The 23,865-nt window shown below is 42.4% G+C and overlaps 1 long non-coding RNA gene across 7 annotated transcripts in view; it reads right to left on the reverse strand.

The window, feature by feature from the left end:
* The window catches only part of LOC309662593, a 162,844-nt gene extending 143,072 nt beyond the window's left edge, over positions 1 to 19,772 (reverse strand). For 4 of the 7 annotated variants that reach the window (XR_014264780.1, XR_014264781.1, XR_014264782.1 and 1 more), the window contains exons 1-4: positions 19,219 to 19,772; positions 17,787 to 17,942; positions 15,192 to 15,303; positions 14,990 to 15,105 (exon numbers count right to left, since the gene is read on the reverse strand). This is a non-coding gene — a long non-coding RNA (uncharacterized lncRNA). The other 3 variants (XR_014264784.1, XR_014264785.1, XR_014264786.1) reach the window with 3 other exon arrangements.
* Between the last annotated feature and the right edge of the window lie 4,093 nt (positions 19,773 to 23,865).

Genomic DNA, 23,865 nt, shown 5'->3' on the forward strand with positions numbered 1-23,865 from the left:
TCCAACCCTGAGCTTACTCCCTTCCTTCCAAATACACCCCAGGAGATTCCTCTGCCTGTTCTCACACCAAAGATTTCTGGGAGCCAGGAAATAGAGTACCACAGCCTAGGGAATGCAGTTTAGTTTTCGAAGGGAAAGGGGTTGAAAAGAGAGGAGGTGCCAGGGCATGGGGGAGGCTGGCCTTGGTGGTCCTCCGGGACCCCCTGGATGTGATGGCACACAGCTGGTGTACATGAGGCCACCTCCTCTCCCCAGCGTCTGATTCTCTCAGGACTTGGAGGATGAGATACTTTAGGAGTCATAATTCTGTTTCTTTCCTGCCTGGGTAGGAGAGGGGGAAAACTAAGTTATGGAGGACACTGGAGACTCAGGAACTGTGATGCAGAGACTTGGGAAAAGAATACAATCCCCAGCCAGCAAAAGGGCAATTTAAAAATTAAGTCACATCTATGCTGAAAAGGTTAGGATACAATAACGAGTATGATTTTACATGCAGATCGTAGCTGGAGAGACACACAGCTGCTGCCGTGACTCAGCCCACTCCTGGTCACAGGACTCAGCTGGCCTGGGGAAAGCGGCTCCAGAAGCCCCCAAACATGACGGCCACTTCAGACCCTCCAGCTGCTCACCACACAGTTTGGAAAGAATAAGGAGGCCCCTCCTTGGAGCCCAGAGTTCTAACAAACCCCCGGGGCTTCCAACCACCACCCCCCCCCCCGGTTGCTGAGGCAACTGGTGGGCACCGTCTGATTCTTCTAGGCCGGACCAGTGCTGGGAGACGGGCTTGCCCTGCTGCTCAGCTCTTGCTCAGAGATTCTTGGCTCTCTGCCAGCCTCCCTCTGGCACATTGACGGCTGCTGTTGTGCTCTTGGCTTCTTCTGTACAGACAAGGTCTCCCTGCCTCTCCCCGTCTTTCTTCCAATCTCTCTCTCCCCAGCTGTCTCAGGGTTTATGTGGGAAAGCATGAGCTTACCGCCTATGAAAGAGACTTTCAAGGCCATGCCTTCCCCTGCAGCCTCTGGAGTCAACTGTGTCCAGGCTGTGTGAAGGGGACTGAACCGGAGCGGGTGACTATTTGCATTCTCTGGGTAGAGTTGCTAAATGTTTCTGGGTTTCCCCTGGCACGGTTCTGATTAGTGAGCATCCAAAACTCAGGTCCTTGCCCTCAGAAACAATCGTGAAAAGCACGGGCTGCAGGACTAATGCAGATGTGCAACACGGATGGGTTCCAGCTAGGAAGGAGCAGGGGTTTACATTTTCTTGTTCAATTAAAACCCTCCCCATTCACACGACCTTGGTGCTTCCAACTTAATGAAGTTCCATTACTTCAAATTCTGGGTGTGTTTCTTTTTTTTTTTTCCTCCAAAAGAAGTTCAAGCAATGACCAAATGAGAGTGAATGATCTCTGTTTCAGATAATGAACCTCCAGAGGCCAGGCTGAGCTGTGCCCCACCAAACCAGCATGTGTCAGCCTGTGCTGGTCACCACGACTCCTTCCAGACTCAAGCCATCCAGCTGACTCCTCTGGGGCTGGGGGATGGTCCCTTCTTAGAGCTTCAGCATGATATTAGTAAACATGTGTACCTCCCAACTTAAAGAACAGCGTTTTTTTAATGAAATGAAACCACGTAACCTACTGTATTTGCATTCTAATCTAACAGTCAGACCTGGACACTGAATGTGATGTATCTTTAAAACTTATCAGAGTGATCACATACCAAGGAAAGGGAATAGGAATGCCCAAAGGCAGGTCCTCCTACAGGAGGAGACTGGCAGGAACGCCCTGCCTGGAACAAGCACTCCTGCTGGAGGGGTTTCTTACCCTGTTTTGTTTTTAGAAACCAGAAAAACATGAAATGTAAAAAGGGCTCCAGTTCTAACCATCCCACTCAGGCCTAGCCCCAGGCAAAATGAGAAACCGAGCCAGCCGGGCCAGGCCAGGCTTCCAGCCCCATCTGCCCCTGTAAAAGCCAAGGACCCAGTCAGGGACACCCTACTCCCCAGCCCAGAGGAGACAGAGCGGCTCAGGGGCACGTGCATTCCAGAAATCTCTGTGTATAGGAAAGAGAGCAGAAAAGACAGAGAAGTATATCAGGGAATCAATATAATAACCAGCATGATAATAATAACAAAAATAATAATGGCTATGAGGAGTCTTATCCTAGTTCTGCTACTTAGAGGCTTTGTAACCTTGGACAATCATTTAACCTCTCTCTTTCTTCACCTGTAAAATGGTTATAATTATCTACGCTGCCCTTGTCCCAAAGTTGTCATGAGAACCAGTTGAGATCATATGCAAGTTATTTTGAAAACTACAAAGTTGATTTGTAACCTGTTTAGAATATTTATTCTTTTTAGGACTACTTAACCACACCTAAATATTATACCTAGTAGATAGTATCTTAGTTATCAGTTGATGGCTAAATATGCAGAATTTGGTGGGCACATCTGCTATACTGTATTTTTCTTATACTAGTCCAAACTGTTACTGAGGATATGTAAATAGCCTCATTGCGTAAAACCAGTTATCATGGCATTTGCTAAAGTGGGCTTCTACCAGTGATGTGGTCTGGTTTCAAGGGTCCTTAAGGGGTACTCTGCACACCTCTGAATGGGTGGTGCACATCTTTAACTAGACCACATAAAAATTCTCTCTATTCTCGTTGAGCACAGCTATCTCTGTGATTTGTGAGTTGGCTGCTCAATGAGTTCAAAAAAAACATTTCCCTCTAGCTCCGGCTGGCAAGATGTCAAGATTGAAAAACACATTTCCTGGTACTCTTTCTTGCCCCAATTGGGATGAATGACCCTAATTCTCACCAGCCCATTTCCTTAAGGCATTAGCAGTGATTGAATCTCTGCCCATCCCAATGAGCCTCACACAGACAATTTTAATGCACAGCAGCACCCATAATAGAGAGAACTATGTTGTGAAACTTCAAATTTACCTTTAATTCCATCTTTGACAGAGCAAATTGCAGCCATGGGTTATACTTTGCTATGGTCACTTAACACTAGTTGGAAATTCAGGCACCCTTCAGTTTGTAAAAGTTTCCCTCTCCCATTAGCCCCATATCAAATAGAGGCATCTCCATTTCTATCTTGATGGCTTTCAGTCCACACAAAGGGTTCATCTTGACAAGGAGGTGGTATAGGAAGGACAGCCAGAAGCCAGTGTCCCTGAGGAATTGGGGACGTAATAGGAGAGACAATGAGACAGCCAAGTGTCCTCTTACTGTACCTACATTCACTGTGCACTTGTTAAGTGCTGCTGAATGAGGAAGGAGTTTCATGAAACACAAAAACACTACAAGTAATATTCACTCATTCTTAAGTGACCAAGCATCATTTATCTGCTATAAAGTTTCAGAGAAGAGAAAGATAACAGCAACATCACCATTGACTACTATCTCTCTTTATTCTCACAACAAACCCATGAGGTACTATGATTCCCATTTTATAGATGAGGTAATAGGAGGCTTAGAAAGGTTGAGTAACTTGCCTAATAGTCAATAGATATTGGGTGGCAGACAAAAAATTCCAATCCAGATTTATCTGATTCCCAAGCCCTTTCTCTTTACCATTATACTCAGCTGCCTACCATTGTCCAGAGGGGTGAATCAGGAAACCTTTAGGAAGGTGAGGCTTGAATTGGCGCTTGAGGGCAGTGTATGGTTTGGATTGCCTTGGATTAAGGAAGAAGGGAAGACGGCATAATCCAAATCTAAATCGCTGAGTTTGTATCCCCAGGACACAAAACACTGCTTTATATATGGTATATGCTCAATATCTATTTAAGGAATGAATGAATGAGAAACAGTACAAATAAAGACAAGGAGATGGGCCCAAGGATGGAGAGCAAGGGCTGGGAAAGGGAAAATGAGAAAGTGGAAGGGGAAAGAAGAGCAAAGAGACCAGACTGGAGCACAGTATTCACTGTGGCAAGGAGCTGAGGTCATCTAAGCCAGGTGGAACTATATGATGGGAGAAAACTGTAGTGTGAGGAGTTTGGATTTAGTCCTATGCATATTGTAAAATTAATTCCTAAAGAGGGACCCGATAAGGTGAAAGCCATGATTTAGAAGGATTCATCTGGCTCCAGTGAGCAGGAGGGGCTGGAGGTGGAGGGACCAGAGACAGTGAGACCAGCAGACGATGAACGCTGGGGCACTCACTAAGGAGGACCTGGGGGCTCTGATTGGTGAGCTAGGGTAAGAGGCAAGCACAGACTTGTGTCTTAGTTAGACAAGAGAAGGAGGTGTTTACAGCAAGCAGAGGACAGCAGGGAAACATACAATCTCTCTTCATCTCCAGGGCACTCTGATATGGAGATACTTTGAAAATATTCAGCTAAGCCTCACTGTACAAACAATTACCTTTAAAAATCTTTGGATACCAGGTCAAAGGAATTGGCTACTGGTCTAAGCAAATGGTTACATGTACTTTTAATGACCTTCATTGACTTGAGTTCTTAAGTCCTCAAATTGAAGCAGTTCTTTGGTTTAAATTAGGTGGATCCTCTTGCTAATAAGAGTTATGAACCATAGGTGGCCATTTCTACAGAAAATTCCCCAGCCAGATGGCCAGCTTGCTGAGAACAAGGATGGGGCCTTCTCCTTTCGGGAGAACCTCACAGTGGATTCAGCACTGGGTACATAGAAATGAACACTTCACAAATACATACTGTCTTGACTTTCTAGTCACTGAGAGAGATTTGTCCTTATGGCCTATACAGACTTGGCACTCAGCTGCTTCTGGTAAATGCTCAAAGAGCAACTGGGGCATCAAACACTTGTGTCCAACATCAGTTCTCTGACTACACCTTGATCACATGCACCCACAGGGGTTGTGCCTTTAAGAAATGCACCTTAGGGTTCTTGGATATTAGTAGTATTCTCTGAACAGAAGACGTTTTGAAAGTGCAGATACATAGATGTCCATCAATCATTCAACAAACATTTGCTGTGTGCCTGCTATATATATATATATATATATATATATATATATATATATGTATATATATATATATACACATATATATACACACACACACACACACACACACACACACATATGCCAGGCACTGTTTATGGCACTAAAAATATATCAGTAAACAACATGGGTAATCCTGCCTTCATGAAGGTTACCTTCTAGTAGAAGGAGAAAAATGATAAGCAATAAATATAATAAAAAAGTGAATTAGTAGATTGGAAAGTGATAAGTACCATGGAGAAAAGAAAGAGTATCATGGTTGCGGGTGGTATCATAATTTTAAATAAGGTGGTCAAAATCGGCTTCATTGAGATGGTGATATTGATAAGCGACCTGAAAGTGATAATTGTCCGTGTTGTCTGTTAGTTATAATACTTAAATTTAAAGTCTTTCTTCAAACTTAAGGTAAAAATAAAACATTAGCTTATATCTGGTATAAGGAGAATTGGGGACTGGCCTTCTTATTATGAAACTAATCAGACACATATTTTATACACTTGTATTTTAACAACAAAGCAATTAGAAAGCTTAATCTTCCAAGGGAAACTGTGTTAAAATACCATCTCCAAAATCTTTCTGTGTAACAAAACTCCCCTCGTTAAAACACGGCCCGCCTGTCAGTGCCGCTCTCTCTCAGGTACCAGTCTTCCTCTGAAGACTACAATAACAACTGCTCTCTTACCAAGATTAAAAACAGAAACCAAATTTTTGTAGGGAATAGTTAGTAGCCAACAGCAAGTTTTAGCATTAATGCAGCGGCATATGAACAAATTACAAAAATTCCCTTTGCTAGAGAAACGATCAGCTGTCTTACCGATCCCAGCAAGCAGCCTTTATTTCCCACTTGGTACTATATTTATGGCTTTTATGGGGGAAAAAAGAGGTTGAGATTTATGGGTTGAATAAATTTGATATCTGTCTAACCAATGATAACAATTCACGTTTAAGTGCATATTGTTAAATTTGTAATCTCCCTTCCAGATTCTAAGCTATTGTAATATGCTTCTTTTGAAGACTTTCAGATTTCAAATGGCTCCCAAATCTAGAAAATTATCTTACTGGTCAGCTAGCCAAGGCGTTGACCTTGAATGAAACCAGTTTAGAGAGAGCTCCCCTGGGGTACTTTCAAGAATTCTGAAACATAATGTGTGTCTGAGAAATTAGCAAATTCACAACATGTGTTTCTGTTACATGATTATAACTGGGTTTCTGAGTGGTGTTCACGGCTACTAAGTGGTTCTGCTCAAAGATTCACCCCCAGTACCTCCACATGTCTGCCTCCTGCCCGCATTCCTCTGCTGGTGTATAAATCTTCACTCTGACCTTGCTCAACACAGCTCAGGTCTTCCCTGATTCTGTGCTGCCAAGACCAGAGTGCGTGGCTGAAACATTTTTGAATACTCATGTGAAAGGAACTCAACTTCTGCTTTTGGGTCATTTAGTAACAGTTGCTCTATTTCCTTTTCTTCTATTAAGCAATTCTATTTGCACAGGAAAATATAACCAGCAAGTGACTTTTTTTTTTACCAAGTAATAAAAACAATGATAATAAACTAAACTATGCCAGACATTTACATAACCTACTCCATGCTCACTGGTCACATCTGGCAATGTGTTGTGAGCCCTTTCAGAGGAGAAATAACAAAGAACTTAAAAGAACTTTACAGAGAAAAGAAAGCATGGTTTAATTGCGATTTGACCTGATGAGAAACACTTCCTGCTTCAAGCAAAAAAACTTCAGACTATTAGGCACATTACCAGACTGATGTTTGAATACCCCTGTTTATTTTCTCCATCTTTTGCCAGATGTTCAATTCCAAGACTTGGTCTAGAACCAATAAATACTTCCCGTTAAAGCACAGGCAGGAAATAGATTCTTCCACAGGAGGGCTCAACAGGAAAGCTCAAGCACTATCTCCTTGGCCTATCCATTCTTGAGGTTCCATTCACGACTTTCTACATGCATCGAGCAACCCTGTATCTCACTATAACCTCAACCATCCCCCTATTGTGTAGATGAATTGACTGTGACAAGATGAAGTGATCTGCCCAAGGTCCAAGCGCAGGTGTCAGCACCAGAACTAGAACTCGGGTCTCCAGACTGCAGAGGTGCTCTACTGCCCAAGGTTACACGAGTAATTAACGAAAAGTACAATTATTCCCTGCTTTCCAGCTTCTAGCAACTGGAAACCCAACTCCCCTACCCTCTAATACCTCCCTCAACACACCTAGCCTGTGACTCACACACAATGGGAATATCTTACTGCTATAACATGCACTTGTATACACTCTCTATTCTATGTCATATGGTTGAGTGCTGCCTGTCTTAGATGCAGCGCTGATATTCAAAATATTTTACAACTGGTATGGCCTAGGCATTGACCAGTCAGAAGGGATGCTGTCTTACTGCTGGATCAAGGACCTGGAGGCTACCCTCCCCCTGCAATAGGCCCCTGTAGCTGCAGGTGTGGGGGGAGATTAGAGGGACTCCAGGAAAGACTTGCTTAGGGGCAGCTTCTGAAGGGAAACTTGTAAAGGATCCCGTCTTCTGTAATTTGTGCACCATGTGCACAATGTTTCCGATTTATTATTCATTCAACAAATATTAAGCAACGACAATGTGAGGAACCTTATGAGAAAAGCAAAGGCAGTCAGACATGCCCTCATGTCCTACCTTATTTCCTGGTAGAATAGATAAGAAATGTATCTCAGTAGCTACAGTAGAAACCAGAACTTTGTCTATGTTTTAGGATAGGTCCAGGAAAATGGGTATGGCTGTTGACAAAAAAAGAAGAGATCCTTTCTGGTTGTAGATCATAGAAGGCTTTCTGGAGGGCTCATTTCAGCTGTGGCTTTTAAAGGGTGGGGAGGAGTGATGATCATTTTTGTAATATACAGAAATATTAAATCACTATGTTGTGCACCAGGAACTAACACTGTAGGTCAATTATACTTCAAAAACAAACAAACAAACAAACAAACTCACAGAAAAAGAGATCAGATTTGTGGTTACCAGAGGCAGGGGGTAGAGGGAGGGAGAACTGGATGAAGGTGGTCAAAAGGTACAAACTTCCAGTTGTAAGTACTAGGGATATAACGTACAACATGATAAATATAATTAACATATATGAAAGTTGGCAAGAGAGTAAATCCTGAGTTCTCACCACAAGGAGAAAAATTTTTGCTTTATTTTGTATCTATATGAGATGATGGATGGTCACTAAACTTATTGTGGTGATCATTTCATGATGTATGTAAGTCACATCATTGTGCTGTACACCTTAACCTTACACTGTATGTCAATTACATCTCAATAAAACTGGAAGGGAAAAGAAATGAATGAATGAATGAATGAATGGTGGGGAGGATTTGGCGAGGAGGAGCTAAAAGGGATGAACATTCCAGACTGCGGGAAGAAGATGAACGGCACACATTCCTGAGAAATGGTAGGGTAGAGAAAGGCGGCAGTGGCTGGACTGAAAGGTGCTGGAGGGCACTGGTGGTGCCTGTGTAGGCATCTGCTCCGAGTGGTGTGGCAGACCAGGGAAGGGGGCTCAGCAAGGACCACATGCTCGGATCAAGGCTCCCTGGGGTTCAGCGCCTGCTCCCTAAGGGCCCTCTCATTTCCAAACTGGCCAGGCGCTCCCTCCATGCCCCCTCCCCGTTCTGACCATACTAGAGAACAAATAGGCATTTGCCAAGTGGCCTAAGGGATTACATGCCCTTGCCTGGCTCCGAGGATTCAATGTCGCCCCTGGAATCGCTGCCCAGGAACAGGATGCATTCTCTGAGCCTGCCTGGAGGCAGCCCAGCGCTGCACCTGGCTCCAGTCCAATCCAGTGCGGGAGCCAGGAGAGAGTACGTGGCAATGGGCGGTGGATGCTCCCTGGTTCCTAGCACTGACTCAGCTGAGGCTGGAGGTGGGAAAGGGGAGGGTTGGTCAAAGGCAGATTTAAAATAGGAGTAGGCAGACAACACGGGGAGAAGTCATTTGAGAAGAATGATGGATTTCTCAGAGTCTGCTGTAGACAAAATTGGAAGAGAGTTAAAAGTCGTTTTTACCGTCTCCTATAGAATATAAGCGACCCTCATAATTTTAGTTGAATGACAAGAACTAGCTACATGCTAATTGGAAAGAGCGTGGTGTCTGGAGTTCCCTAATCTGGTCCAAGTCCCTTCCTTGTCAGGAGAAGAGCACAATTCCTATTTACCTAGAAATGATGCATTGGCAGGGAGGGTTCATGGATTCATGATGAAGTCTAGGAAAAGGAAAGTTAGTGAACAATAATTTGTTCTTGCCTTCTCTATCATAAGGCAAGAAAGATGGAGCTCTGTTCTCCATGACTGGTAGAGTCTTAAACAAAAATATTTGTAGAGCAAATGCAGGTTAGGATAACCAGCTACCCTTGTCTGACTGACAACTGTGTTCCCTGAGAACAGCCAACTCCCTCTGTTCTTATTCTACACCCACCAATTTGCCTTCTCATCTGCAATCTGGTTTCCTGAGTGGACTTGCTTTGGAGCATCCTGTATACATAACTAGCTCCCGTTTTCAAACAAAGCCTTTCTTCTATTGCATTATTTTTCATATTGGAGTCTTCAGTCATATTCTTAGAGGTCCAGGAATTCTTTAGAATAATTTTAAAATTTTGTGTTTTCATTTTAAAGATAATACAAAAATTTTAACACAAGCATCACCTGGATCACCACCTTTTCATAGAGCAATGCCAATGTTCAGACTAGATTTGCATTTCTGACTGTTTTGATCAAGTGATCACATAAAGTCTCATGATGTAAGTACGAATACAATGTTTCTCAAAGTGGGATATATTCAAGAGTCTACAAGTTCTCAAGTTTGAGAAATATTTCCTATTTTAGATAATCTGACAAGCTGGTCTATACGTCAGTTTCTTATAAGTTTGGCTATATGAATTAATCCTTTCCAGCCTAATCACCCTGAGTGAAGGGGCCCGGGAGTTACTTGATGTGTAAAGCTGAGGATCAGATCCGTAGTATCTGTACCAGTATACTGCCAGTCAGTGAAGCAACCAGCCAGATGACCTCCTCCTGAAAAGCTCTACTCTCTTCTATGTGATAGATGGATTTTAATTGGTTCATCAGACAAACCCATCTTAGATTTGAAATAGAAGATTTTCTGATCCTGGGTAAATCCCTTAATCTCTGCTCTCAATTTTGTAAAATACAGGTGATACTAGCACCACCACTACTACCAACAACAGGGATCTTGTGCTAATAATTTCACACTTTCTGCCGTGCCGGGTCTGACCGACCCTGCTCCTGACACAGTGCACTAAGGGGCTTACAATTTGCCAAGAGACCAATGAGATAGGGAGGCATGAGAAGGAATATTTTGGGAGTCATCCCTGAGGTCTGAAGACTAGCTCTGGTGGAACTGTGATAAGTATCTTCAGGCAAATAGCACATCTCAGAGTCTGGGTGGGAGTAGCAATAAGCCTATTTTGGAGGCAAGTAACAAAGTAACAGAGGACTCGTTGGCTCTTGTAACTGAAGTGCAGAGGTGGATCAGGCTTCAGGTTCAGCACTGCCCTCGGGACCATTTCTTTCTGCCACTCTGCCTTGCCACCCACAGTTTGACTCTCCTCATGGGCATAGGATGCCTGCCACGTGCTTCCTCATTTGGAGATGTTCAGCATTCCAAGCAAGAATTGTAAGGTTCACCCTGATTAGAGTCCTCCTTGACATCTGTCTTCTCCAACATTCACATCCAATCTGTCAGAAAATGGTTCTACCTTCAGATTTTATCCAACATCTAACACCTCTCACCATCTCTGCTGCTACTACCCTATTGCCAATCATCAGCGTTTCATCTGTGTTACTGGAGTCATCTCCTAACTGGTCCTCCCTGCTTCTGCCCCTGTCCCTCCTACCGCAGCCTGAACGATACTTGAAAAATATCAGTCAGATCATGTCACTGCTCAGAATCTTCCAACTGATTCCCATCTCACTGGAGTAAAAGCCGATGACCTTGCAATGCCCTGTAAGGACATGATCTGACTCCCCTGTAACCTCTGACCTCAGCCTCTGCCACCTCCCTCCCTTCCATACTCTACTCCAGCCACACTGGCCTCCTGTTTCTGTTAACAGGCCAGGTGTGCTCAGCTTCTGACCGGGGACTTTATACTGGCTGTCCCCTCTGCTTGGGACAGTCTTCTTCTGGAGAACCACATGGCCCACCTAAGTCATGTTGTCAGTGAGGCCTACCCAGGACACCCCTTTGAAAACTGTAATGCCCGCAGACTCTCTGCATTCACAATCCTTCTACACTGCTTGTATTTGTCTATGGCACTGCTCACCTAGTGTATTTATTGATTTGTTGACTATTAACTCCCAGCTTGAATGTAAGGGATTTGTGTCTATTTGTATTATTGATGTACCTACAGACCCTAGAACAGTATTTAGTTCATAGCAGATGCTCAAAAATTTGTTGAATTAGTGAATGAACAAATTGGACTGGCTTGGATACCCACTGTTCTTCTGAACTCTCAGGTGGGGAATGCCTAAGTCCTTAAAGCTAAGAGTACAACCTACCAAGGTTGGACCAAGCTGGGTGTCTCCAGAACCTGGAATTTAGATTATGCTCTAAGAAAGAATCTAGCACAAATCAACAGATAATCAGTGAGGTTAACAGCACCTATGAGGCTTATTTAACATGATTATCCTTGGGTCCCACCATAAACTTACAAATCAAAATTTCGAGAGGCAGGGGTCACAAATCTGCTTTTTATTGGTGTGTTCATTTGTCTCTTTTAATCAGCAGCCTGCAGCTGATTCTTCCATTAACTAAAACAGAATAGTCTGGATAGCACGTGTAAATGCTTGGCAGGAGCAACCCAGGTGTACTGTAAGACATAACTGGAGTATGGCAAAGAAAATTGAGATATGATACATGGCACTGCCCTATCAGAAAAAAGAACACATAAACAGAAGAAGGAAGATGTAATATCATGTCATCTGCAAATAGTGACATTTTTATTTCTTCCTTTCCAATTTGGGTTTTGTTTTGTTTTGTTTTGTTTGCCTAATTGTTTGGCCAGGACTTCCAGTACTATGTTGACTAAAAAGTGGCAAGAGTGGACACACTTGTCTTGTTCCTGATCTTAGAGGAGAAGCTTTCAGCTTTTCACCATTAAGTATGATGTTAGCTGTGGGCCTGTCATATATGACCTTTACTATGTTGAGGTACATTCCCTCTATACCCACTTTGTTGAGAGTTTTTACCATAAACGGATGTTGAAATTTGTCAAATGCTTTCCTTCAATGGGATGATCATATGATTTCTATCCTTCATTGTGTTAATGTGGTGTATCACATTGACTGATTTGTGGATCCCTGGAATAAATCCCCCTTTATCATGGCGTATGATCCTTTTAATGTATTATTGAATTCAGTTTGCTAATATTTTGTTGAGGATTTTTGCATCTATGTTCATCAAGTACATTGGCCGGTAATTTTCCTTTCTTGTGGCACCCTTAATCCTGGTTTTGGTATCAGGGTAATGCTGGCCTCGTAAAATGAGCTTGGAAGAGTTCCTCCTCTTCTATTTTTGAAAGAATTTGAGAAGGATTGGTATTAATTCTTTGAATGCTTGGTAGAATTCACCAATGAAGCTGTCTGGTCTTGGACTTTTGTTTGTTGGGAGAATTTTGATTACTCCTTACCAGTAATTGGTCTGTTCAGACTTTTTATTTCATCAAGGTTCAGTCTTAGTAGGTTGTATGTTTCTGGGCATTTACCCATTTCTTTTAGGCCGTCCAATTTGTTAGTGTATCATTGTTCATAGCAGTCTCTTATGATCCTTTGCATTTCTGTGGCACCAGTTTAACATCTCCTCTTTCATTTATGATTTTATTTATTTGAGTCCTCTCTCTTTTTTTCTTGGTGAGTCTAGCTAAAGGTTTGTCAACATTGTTTATCTTTTCAAAGAACCAGGTCTTAGTTTCATTGATCTTTTCTACTTTTTTCTTTTTCTTTTTTTTTTTTTTTTGAGTCTCTATTTATTTTCACTCTAATCTTATTTTCTTCCTACTACTAGCTTTGGGCTTCATTTGTTCTTTTTATTCTAGTTCTTTGAGGTGTAAAATTAGGTTGTTTATTTGAGACTTTTATTGTTTCTTGAGGTAGGCATTTATTGCTATGAACTTCCCTCTTAGAACTATTTTTGCTGCATCCTATAAATTTTGATATGTTACATTCCTAATTTTCATCTGTCTCAGGGATTTTAAAATTTTTCTTTAGATTTCTTCTTTGATCCATTTGTTGTTCAGTAGCATGTTGCTTAATCTCCACATATTTGTGAATTATCCAGTTTTCTTCATAAAATCAATTTCTAGTTTTATACCATTGTGGTCAGAAAAGATGCTTGATATGATTTCAATCCTCTTAAATTTATTGACTTATTCCGTGACCTAACATATTATCTATCTTGAAAAATAGATAGAGAAGAATGTACATGCACATGAGAAGAATATATTCTGTTGCTTTTGGATGGAATGTTCTGTAAATATCTGTTAAGTCCATTTGATCTAACATGTCATTTAAGACCAATGTTGCCTTATTGATTTTTTGTCTGGATGATCTATCCATTGATTTAAGTGGGTTATTAAAGTCCCCTACTATTATTGTATTGCTATCTATTTCTCCTTTTAGATTTGTTAGCATTTGCTATATATATTTAGGTTCTCCTATGCTGGTGTATAAATATTTACAAGTGTTATAAATTCTTGTTGGATTTACTCCTTTATCATTATGTAATGCCCTTCTTTGTCTTTTAGTCTTTGTTTTAAAGTCTATTTTGTCTGATATAAGTATAGCGACTCCAGCTTTCTTTTGGTTTCCATTTGCACGGACTATTCCATCCCTTCACTTTCAGTCTGTGTGTCCTTACATCTAAAGTGAGTCTTTTGTAGACAGCATATAGGTCAGTCTTTTTTTTTATCCATTCAGCCACTCTATGTCTTTTGATTGGAGAATATAGTCCAGTTATATAGATATTTAAAGTAATTACTGATAGGTATGTGCTTATTGCCATTTTGTTAATTGTTTTCTGGCTGTTTTTGTAGTCCCTGTGTGTTCCTTTCTTCTCTTGCTCTCTTCCTTTGTCGTTTGATGACTTGCTTTAGTGGTGTGCTTATATTCCGTTCTCTTTCTCTTTTCTGTATTTACTATAGGTTTTTGCTTTGTGGTTACCATGAGGCTTACATATAACATCTTACATCTATAACAGTATATTTTACGTTGATAACAACTTAAGTTTTCTGTCATCCCTATTTATAAGAATGCCAGTTATAGTGGATTATGGGCCACCCTACTCTTAATCTTAATCAATTACATCTGCAATGAATGACTCTATTTCCAAATAAGATCACATTCCAAGGTACAAGGAGCTAGAACTTCAACATATGGATTTGGAGGGGACACAATTCAACCCATAAGACCATCCACTTCTCTCATGTGATTCTGAGATCACCAAACAACTTTCTGGTTACTAGCATGGATCCCCAGGTACACAGGATTTAGCAGTGAGGGTCCTGGAGAACAAACAGGAGTCTCCTGATCACTGGAGATGAATTTCCCCATTGTGAACTGGCATTCTGTTCAAGAGACTTCCGTGAGTCTGGCTAGCATGAATCAGTCCCTGAGAACCTCGTCACTCTAGTTGCACTGACAATGTGAGTTTTGGGGACTACACAACTGTGATTATCTCATTAGGCCTGTTTGCAGAACTGGTTGGCTTCTCTCTCTGATATTATTGTGTTCTCTCTATAGCTACAAGAGGGAGCTCCATCTCAGGGTTTAGAAAAACAGCTCTTGAAGCCAGGAGATACGCCTAGTGAATATCCCTTACAAGCCCTATTTCCAAGCAATCTCCACACCAAACCTAAGGTTCCAGGCCTAACATCCTCAAAAAGGAAGAACATCACACTGTGTGCCCTCATTTAAAAGGGGATAGAGGTACCTGAGTTGCAGGCAGGTATTCCCAGATATTTTGCCAAAGATGGTCCATCCTTCCCTGGCCACGTCTTCCGTGAACAACAGGCATTTTGAAAAGGGGTACACTTCTGAGAGCTAGTCCTGCAGATCAGGGTAAATACATTTATCAACCCAGGAAAATACCCACCTGCCTTTACTATGCTCTCTGGCAGGATAGCCCCCAATACCTTTTTTATCTGGGAAGCTCCACCAAGAAGGAAGGTCTTGACTTCAACTTAAATATTCTTCCTTGCCATATCCTTTTCTGGTACCATCAAATATCTTTCAAGTGCTGTGTCCCTGGAAAGAATACAGGACTTAAATGGAGGTTCTTAGAAGCCCAGATATTGTCACAAACTAGGAAAACTGTTTTCTTATATTAGCTTAGACATTTTATCAATTAACTTCCTTGTTCTATCCGTAGAAAAGGATATAATAAAAATGGCCTTTAAATGGCTCAGTTATGGTTGGTTAACTATATAACATGAACTCTGTGGGCCATTAGCACTAACTCTAAGCTTGAGAGTTTTAGATCCAGGCCAGGTTTCTTTAAAACTCAAGCCACACATCCAAAACTTGAGTGCAAGGAGATTTCCAAACCCTGGTGGTTGACCCAGAAATTTAATCCAACAAAATTTTAATATAGTAGAAGCCCTCTTAACGAAACACAGCTTAACTAACTAACTGGATTAACCTTCACTCTCTATCCCTCTCTAACCCCCACTGATGCCAGGTGCACTGAATGCTAGGTGACTACTCTTTAAAACAGTATTTTTCAAACTGTAGGTCTTCATATCAATTTACTGGGTTGAAATAAATTCACTGGGTCATGACTAACATTTTTTAAATGAAACATTACAGAACAGTTGAATTGCACCCTTAGAATCAGTTATTTATTCTAAAATGTGTTGATGTCTATTACATAAAATAATGAAATGAGTGCAAAAGAAAAAAACTCAAAACAAATAAATAAACGACATGAAAAATGATATAAAAATGAAGTTGAATGATTTCTGAAAAGACTCTATAAAGGCAGGTCACTAAAAAATAAATAATAAAAATTGATGTCAAATTAGTGTGAGCTAGAAAACGGTAAAAGATGAAGAAAAAAATTGTAAAGCCTAAAAAACTCCCCACTTATAATTGTTTTACAAGTGTCTTTATGTTCTCTCTCCACTACAGAAAAACAGAGGCTGGAAATCCTAAATGCAATGAATCAACAGTGGGACTAGGGCTTCCCTTGGTGGCGCAGTGGTTAAGAATCTGCCTGCCAATTCAGGGGACATGGGTTCAAGCCCTGGCCACGGAAGATCCCACATGCTGCAGAGCAACTAAGCCCATGGGCCACAATTACTGAGCCTGCACTCTAGAGCCCGTGAGCCACAACTACTGAGCCTGCGCTCTAGAGTCCATGAGCCACAACTACTCAGCCTGTGCTCCAGAGCCTGTAAGCCACAACTACTGAAGCGCGTGCACCTAGAGCCCATGTTCCGCAACAAGAGAAGCCACTGCAACGAAAAGCCCGCGCACCGCAATGAAGATTAGCCCCCGCTCACCGCAACTAGAGAAAGCCCACGCACAGCAGCAAGGACCCAACGCAGCCAAAAATAAATAAATAAATAAATAAATTTTTTTTTAAAAAAGTGGGACTAACGCAAGAAAAAACTATGAGTAAGTTTAATCAGAGGACCCACAGTGAGCCCAACACCTCAAGACTGGGGAATGAATGTAAACACTTTAAGTAAAAATAAAAAGTTTAAGGTTTAAGGTGTTTTCTAAGCCTCAATCATATCTAATAAAAGGACTTATATATTTTTAAATTTTGGCCAGTCCTTGGAATATGGTGGAATAGGACTTGACAATTATAAACTCACTGCCCCTATCAAGTAAGGAATCACAAAGCATACCCTTAATGTATCAGAGAATATAATAAGATAACATAATTAGGGCAAAGTATGGAAAAAATAATAGTTTCACATCAGGAAGGACTATCCACTTATAAGCTAAAGATTTGTAATCGGCCCAGATAACTAGTTTTCTATGAAACTTTTCCTGTCTCCGCCTTCTCACTGTGCTCTTGCCCCACTACAACTGGCTACTCCTTCGTGTCCCACTGGCTGCTGTAAGTTTGCCTACTCATGGACGTATCAAAGCTCCTGTGATAATTCTCTATAACATCATTATTTATATATGCATGTCCATCAATGAGACCCTAACCTCCTGGAAGATAAGGACAAGGTCTTGATTGGTATTCCCAGCATCAGCACAGGGTGTGGCATTTGGTAGGTGCTTAGTAAATTTTTGTGGAATGAAAGAATAACTGTGCAAATAAATCAAGCTGTTGTCCTCATTTTCAATAAAAGCAGAAGGTAACTCTGTTTGAAGTAAATCACAAGTTTGAAATTTAAAAAAAAAGTGTTTTCCAACAACATTTGCTCACTCACTTCATGTCTCTGGGTCACATTTTGGTAGTTCTCGCAATATTTCAAAGTTTTCCATTTTTATTATATTTGTCATGGTGATCTGTGATCAGTGATTTTTGATGTTACTACTGCAAAAGACTATGACTCACTGAAGGTTCAGATGATGGTTAGCATTTTTTAGCAATAAAGCATTTTTAATTAAAAAAAAAAAAGTGTTACAGTAATACAAGCAGAACGGCACTGGTGCATCTCTAAGCCAAAAAAGAAAATCACTGGAAAGGTAAAAATTCACTAGCTGCTACAGCTTGGTTGAAATAACCATTAAGACCATTTTGCCTTGACTCTGGATTTAATATGAACCCTTCTATGATTTTCATTCCCTGCCTTGGATCTTGATCCTTCAAAGGAAGTGCCTAAATAGGCAAGACAAGTATTCTGGTCACTGAAAAGGAGATGTCTTTATACTTCAAACTAATAAGTTGATTTTCTAGCACGAATCAGAAAAGATTCACTGGTCTGAAAAAGAAGAAAAGAAAACTATTGCTTTATTCTCAGGATTTTTTTTCCTTCCATCTCTAAGTATCCAAAATATGATCATTTGTATAACCTAAATTATATAAAGTACTTTTCCTAAGTAACACAGTAATACATACTCTGAAAAGTATGGAAAGGACTAAAAAGTATAAAGCAGGAGAAAAAAAACCACTCATAATTCTACTCCAGCAGAGCATCAACTCTATACTTTGTCATGTTCACTTCCAATTGTCTTTTTTACAGTTTTCTTTATATAATTGAAATTACTATAATGATACCTTTTTATGGTCCTAACAAGATAACTTTATCTATTAAGTTTTTTCTATTCACCCTGCCCCATGAAGAGTTTTCCTTTTTCATAACTTCAAATTTTCTAGAAAAATCTCTAGGTATCAGATAAATTTTATTAATTATTCAATCCACATTTATTGAACACAAGCTATGTGAAATATATCAAATTGGTGTCAGAGTGTACATAGAAATGACAGTATGTTTAAACAACTTAAAAAGCAGGTTGAGGAAACAATCCACCTATATGTACACAAAGAAAACATGTCAAGCAACCGCCTGCTTAATGGATTAGGTGGCAAAATAATGGGGTGCATAAGAGGGGATACCCAGGGTAGCTTAGGAGAAAGGGGGCTCATGGCTCTGACAGATAAGACTAGATAAACTCTACATGAATCCTTTCATTGTATCCTCCAGTCAACCTTGTAAGGTGAGTATTATTATTATCTCCATTTCACAGTGGTGGAAACTGCAGTGTAGGGAGATTAAGTAATTTGCCTCAAAGCATAGAGCTAGTTAGTAGGTGGAGCTGAGATTCAATCAAAGTCTTTCTCCAGAGCTGGACTCAGCACTGCCTTCTATGAGGTGTCCAGGTGAGTCAAAGAATAAGGGGAGACATCCAATCAAGTGTTAGCAGAAACGAAAGTATGAGCTTGTTACCTGGGGTTGGGAAGAGAGAGTAATAGGCAAGAAAGGAAAACAAATGCAATAAACATGACTATTCAATGACAGGCTTCCCAGGAGATCACCACGGGCAGGACAGGAAGGAAGGCAAGGCGTCTGGACCATTCTTCAAAGATGCTTAGCACTTCGGTCCTACTGGAAGACAGGGCTTCCCAGGGGACCTCCTGGCTTTTAGATTTCGGACACAATGCCTCGCTTTCACCCCACCACTCGGTATAAGTTTGGGGAGAGGGGTTCCTGGAACAAAGACATTCTTCTTCATGGATGCACACTCCGGCTCACATACCTCGGTACATGCTCGCATTCACACACCTTAACCTGGAAGTTTCCCCCGCACTTCTTCTGCCAGTTTCCCACTTGAGGACCACAGAAATGCAGACCTCACTCTCAGATATGGGAGCCCCTTGCAGAGGTTGGTTGGGGAATCGGAGGAGTCACAGTGAACCCCGGGTCATCAGGCTCCCGCCATTCAGACTTGAGCACCAGAAGCTAGGTGCGCTCTTGGCCAGTGCCTTCTACAGAAAGCACGGCGCGGCCACACTCCAGCCTCACACCCGCGTTCGGGCACTAGTGCAGCTAAACCGGCCTCAAGGGCTGCGGGGCCTCCGCCAGCCGCCCCTCCTTCCGCGGCTTCAACGCTGACTTCCGCTCCCTTCCCCGGGCCGCGACGCCCCAGCTGTCCCCCAGGCCGCCCGGGGACGTGCGGGAAACAGGAGTTGGCGCTCCCCTCGACGTACGCAAGCGATCACCAGCCTCCTCGTACGACTTCCGCAGGCCCGGCCAGAATTCTGGGGGCGCAGGCGGGAGGGCGCGGCCAGGAACCCCCGCCCCGAGCCCCGCCCCCCCGTGGCTCGCGTTCCCTCCCCCCACCTCCGCTCCGCCTCCACTTCTCCCCTCCCCTTCCGCCGCTCCCTCTTTCCCAGCCCCCACTCTCTTCCCACTCTTACTCCCTCTCCCTTCTTACCCTCCCCTCCCTCTCTCTTTGCCATGTCCCCTCCCCCTCCTTCTCTTCCCTCCTTCCTTCTTCCCTCCCCCGCGCCCCGCAGGGAAGGGGGCACCCGGCGGAGGTGAAGACCACTTCCCTCCCCAGGGAGCTGGAAGCCGTGACACTTGAGGCCCTGGCCGCGCTGGCCGCCTGTGTCTCTGCGCTTCTGGACCCGGAATCGGCAAACACTGAGCCAGTGACACCCGCCAAATGGGTTAAAGGCGAGCAAAGGGGTTTCGAGGAGGCTCTTTTCGGTAAATCAAGTTTTCACACGAATGGCTCCTCCCTTAGGGTCAGGGAAGTAAGAGGCAACATTGCAACTCCTTAGAGAAAATGTTTGGACGCTCTCGGCCCTGAGGCGTGGTGGAGAGTGGGAAAGATTTTAGGTGAAGGAGCAAAAGGCCCAGGTCAGGCCCAGCTTGCCACTGTCCTGGGCCTCGTCAAGGGGATTTGAGCCCCTTGACGTCCCTGCAGGTGCCCTCCAGGCCCTCAAGGTGCGAGAACCATCGTCAGTGCCTTCCCCTGGTGATCCTCAAGGCTTCACTAGAAAACAGTATTTCAGATTGGGGGAGGGGATTACAATCCCAAATCCTAGGAATTTAGAGCCAACAGTCTGATTCGACCAAAAAACAAAGTGATGTGCTCAAGGGGAAAAAAAAAAAAAAATTAGAAATACAGGAAGTTCGCCAGATCTGAAGTAAAAAGATTGACTTAAGCCCTGGCATTGCCTCAGGCTAGTTTTAGGCCTTGAATGAGTCACTGAAGCTTTTTGAGGCCATTTCTTCATCTATAAAATGGAATAATCCCTACCCTCAGGGTTGTTGCGAGGAGAAACTGAGGTAATGCGTGTGATAATGTAAACTATAAAATTCCATACAAATGTAAGCTATTATATATTCTGAGATTTATGGCCTAATCTAAGGAGAAAAGAAAACAGGATAGCTTAACCCCAACTTCCAGCAAGACCACAGTGAAAGCCATATTTCCCAACACTGTTTTAGCAATACCCTGGAGGAGACTCCAGGGACCTGTGGGACTGTCACAAAATTCTTACAAAATTGTCTTGAACTGGGATACTTGTATTTCACCATCATTTTTTTAAAAGCTTACCATCTGAGAAGAGGGAATGTTATGAATCAAAGACTGGGTGTCAAGATAGTGAAAATATAGCTGAGGATTAGGAAACATTCAGTTAAGCCAAATAAACCCTGTTGTTTCTTTGTTGTTTTACTACAGAATTCCTCAGAGCCTTTGGTATATTATGCTCCAGAAAAAAAAAAAACAAAAAAACACTATTACTAATAGTTGTGCTAATGTTGATGGGATCCAAGTGTTTGCAGCTTGGCATCTTTGCCAGCCTTAAGCCTTTAACCAGAAAGTCCCCCATCTTCCTGACAGTGGGCAATAACCAAAGCAGAGAGCAGCGCAGTGCAGAATCACGGGAACAGACTCTAGGGGCCACCACCTCGTATAGTGAGCCCCTACCACAGTGCCCCTGAGATGGCTTTATAGGCCCGACGTGCCTGCCTCCACCCTGCAGACCCCTGATGCATTCAACAACCTTCACCCTCACTCTTCTCAGTCACCTCGCCTTTCACCCTCTTGGACCTCAGGAACCCTAATGTTTGTCAATGGTGAACGGACATGTGACCCTTCATGTTAGAAGGGTTTGCTGCCAGTGTCTTCTTATTTAGAGAAAACTACCTCCATGAAGAGAGCCCGCTTTCTCCTCTAGGCCCTTGTCCATTCCGCTCCTGTTCCCAGCCAGGCCACGGTGGATTTCTCCTCATTGAGAGGGGAGACCCCACCTAGCCATTGGCTGAGGTCACTGACCTCATTGTCATGAGAGACTTGTGGCTCCGTAGATATTGTTGGTCAGGATAAGGCTAACTTGGGCATTATGTTTTACTAAAAGAAAAATATTAAATAAATGATAATCCATATGGTTTGTGGATAAAGCAAAATCATGAGGGTTGTTCACAAATGGCTGTAGTTGAGGGAACGTTCATCCAGTGAATAACTCACCTGGCATCAAGGAGTGCCCCGAAGGTATGAGGGAGCCTGGGCATGGGAGTGGGGGACTGAGACGGGGGAGAGGAAGGGGAGGGAATCCTGTGTGTCCAGCCTGAGCCAGTGGGCCTTCCCTCACAGCATCACACCTCCACACTCTTGCTTGAGTGGAGCTTCAGCTGCACTTTAACACTAATAGTGAGAAAATCCTAACAGTTCTTGACAAGAAAACTCACTGGGGTTTTCAGCAAGAGGGCAGGAGTTTCATGACACTGTATCGCACAGACAGAGCAGGCATTACCTTTGGATATTTGACTTCATGTGCTCAGAGAGGGCCACAACTGTCACTCTGCAGCAATAAATTGCCAAATTAATTATCTACTAATGTCCCCTAAAAACTATCACTCTATTTCACTGCAACCTATTTATCAATAAAGACCTTCCCCCCCCCAAAAAAAAAGTCATTTGATATTTTCTCCAAGAAAATACCTCCAAATTGTCAGCAGTCTCCCATATGTCCTAATTATTGTGTCACTAACTGTGTTGTTCCATTTCTTTTTTCCACAAAATGGGTCCCTCAGCGTTGGCTGATCATAGTTATCATTTTTTAATGTTCAGCTCTGATGGATTCACAATGAGTTTCCCCAAAGCCGCTGGCCATTTGGGCCAAATGCCTCATCGCGAGATGAGTGTGAATTGAGTAATTCCGTCTCAGCCATTTGTGAACACCTCAGAGGAGAAAATGTCAGCAGCACATGACTGTGATTGAAAGAGTTATGAATTCGAATTCAGCTATACTCCTTCTAAGGATTATAACTGCATGATGTTAACCACCTATTACCTTTACATTTCATAGTTTGTACATAGTTTTCTTGGCCTACCAACTATGGGTAAGATAACACCAAAGGAACCAGAGATTTACTCTATAATAATAATAATTACAGAAACAATAATAGCTAACAGTTAACAAGTACTTACTATAGGCTAGGCCCAGTTCTGAGTGCTTTGTGTGTATTAACTCATTGAATCCAACAAAAACTCTATGAGATGGTTATTGTTATCCCCATTTTACAGATGAGAAACTGAGGCGCAGAGAGTTTTATTAAGGTTACATAGCTGGGCATCTGCCATGAGTCCATGCCCTTAAAACCGATGGCCCCTACCAGGAGCAGCAGCATCTTCATTATCATAAAAAAATATTTATTGAATACTTACGACGGGCCAGTGAACAGCTTCACATGCATTCTCTCGTTTAATTCTCACACAAACCCCATAAGGAAGTGCGATTATGCCCCATTTTATGGAAGAGAGCACCGAGGATTACATAGTTGTGTGCCCAACTACTACGTGCCCGGGCAGGGACAGTGATTCTGTCAGACTCTTTACCATTGTGAGAGTTGCCTGTAAGGAAAGGATTCTGATCCTGGCAAAGCAGCAGGCCCTAAAGAAAGCCACTAGCATATCAGCAGGGAAATTTAAAATGCCCTGGAACACCCTCTGGAAAAATGGCAGATTCTATGGCTGGAGTAGCTGGGGCTGAAAATACAAAGAGACCGTGGGGCACAGAAAGTAAAGTACCACTTAAAACAAAGCAGAACACAAAAAAGGATGAGGGCATGCCGAAAGGACGCAGGAGCAAATCTGAAAGAGCTCCTGATGTCCAAAAGTGGAACAATTTGAGCAACTAAATTAATAATAATAGTATTAGATTATAACTCAAAGAGGAAATAAAGATCCATGAGTCCATAGTGGTATAAATAAATGATTGAATTCATTAATTAAATGAGTAGAAGAGACGAACTGTCCTTACAGAAGGATTCCAAATTATAAATGTGGAAGGAATGAGGGAAATCAGAAATTACCTTTAAAGCCCCATAGTAGTAATTGCTGTAGGCAGGATCCACTGAGGAATGTGAAAAGTAGTGGGTGAAACTTTAA

This window comes from Balaenoptera physalus, assembly GCF_965194825.1.
Source record: "Balaenoptera physalus genome assembly, chromosome: 6".
In the NCBI taxonomy this organism is placed as follows: domain Eukaryota; kingdom Metazoa; phylum Chordata; class Mammalia; order Artiodactyla; family Balaenopteridae; genus Balaenoptera; species Balaenoptera physalus.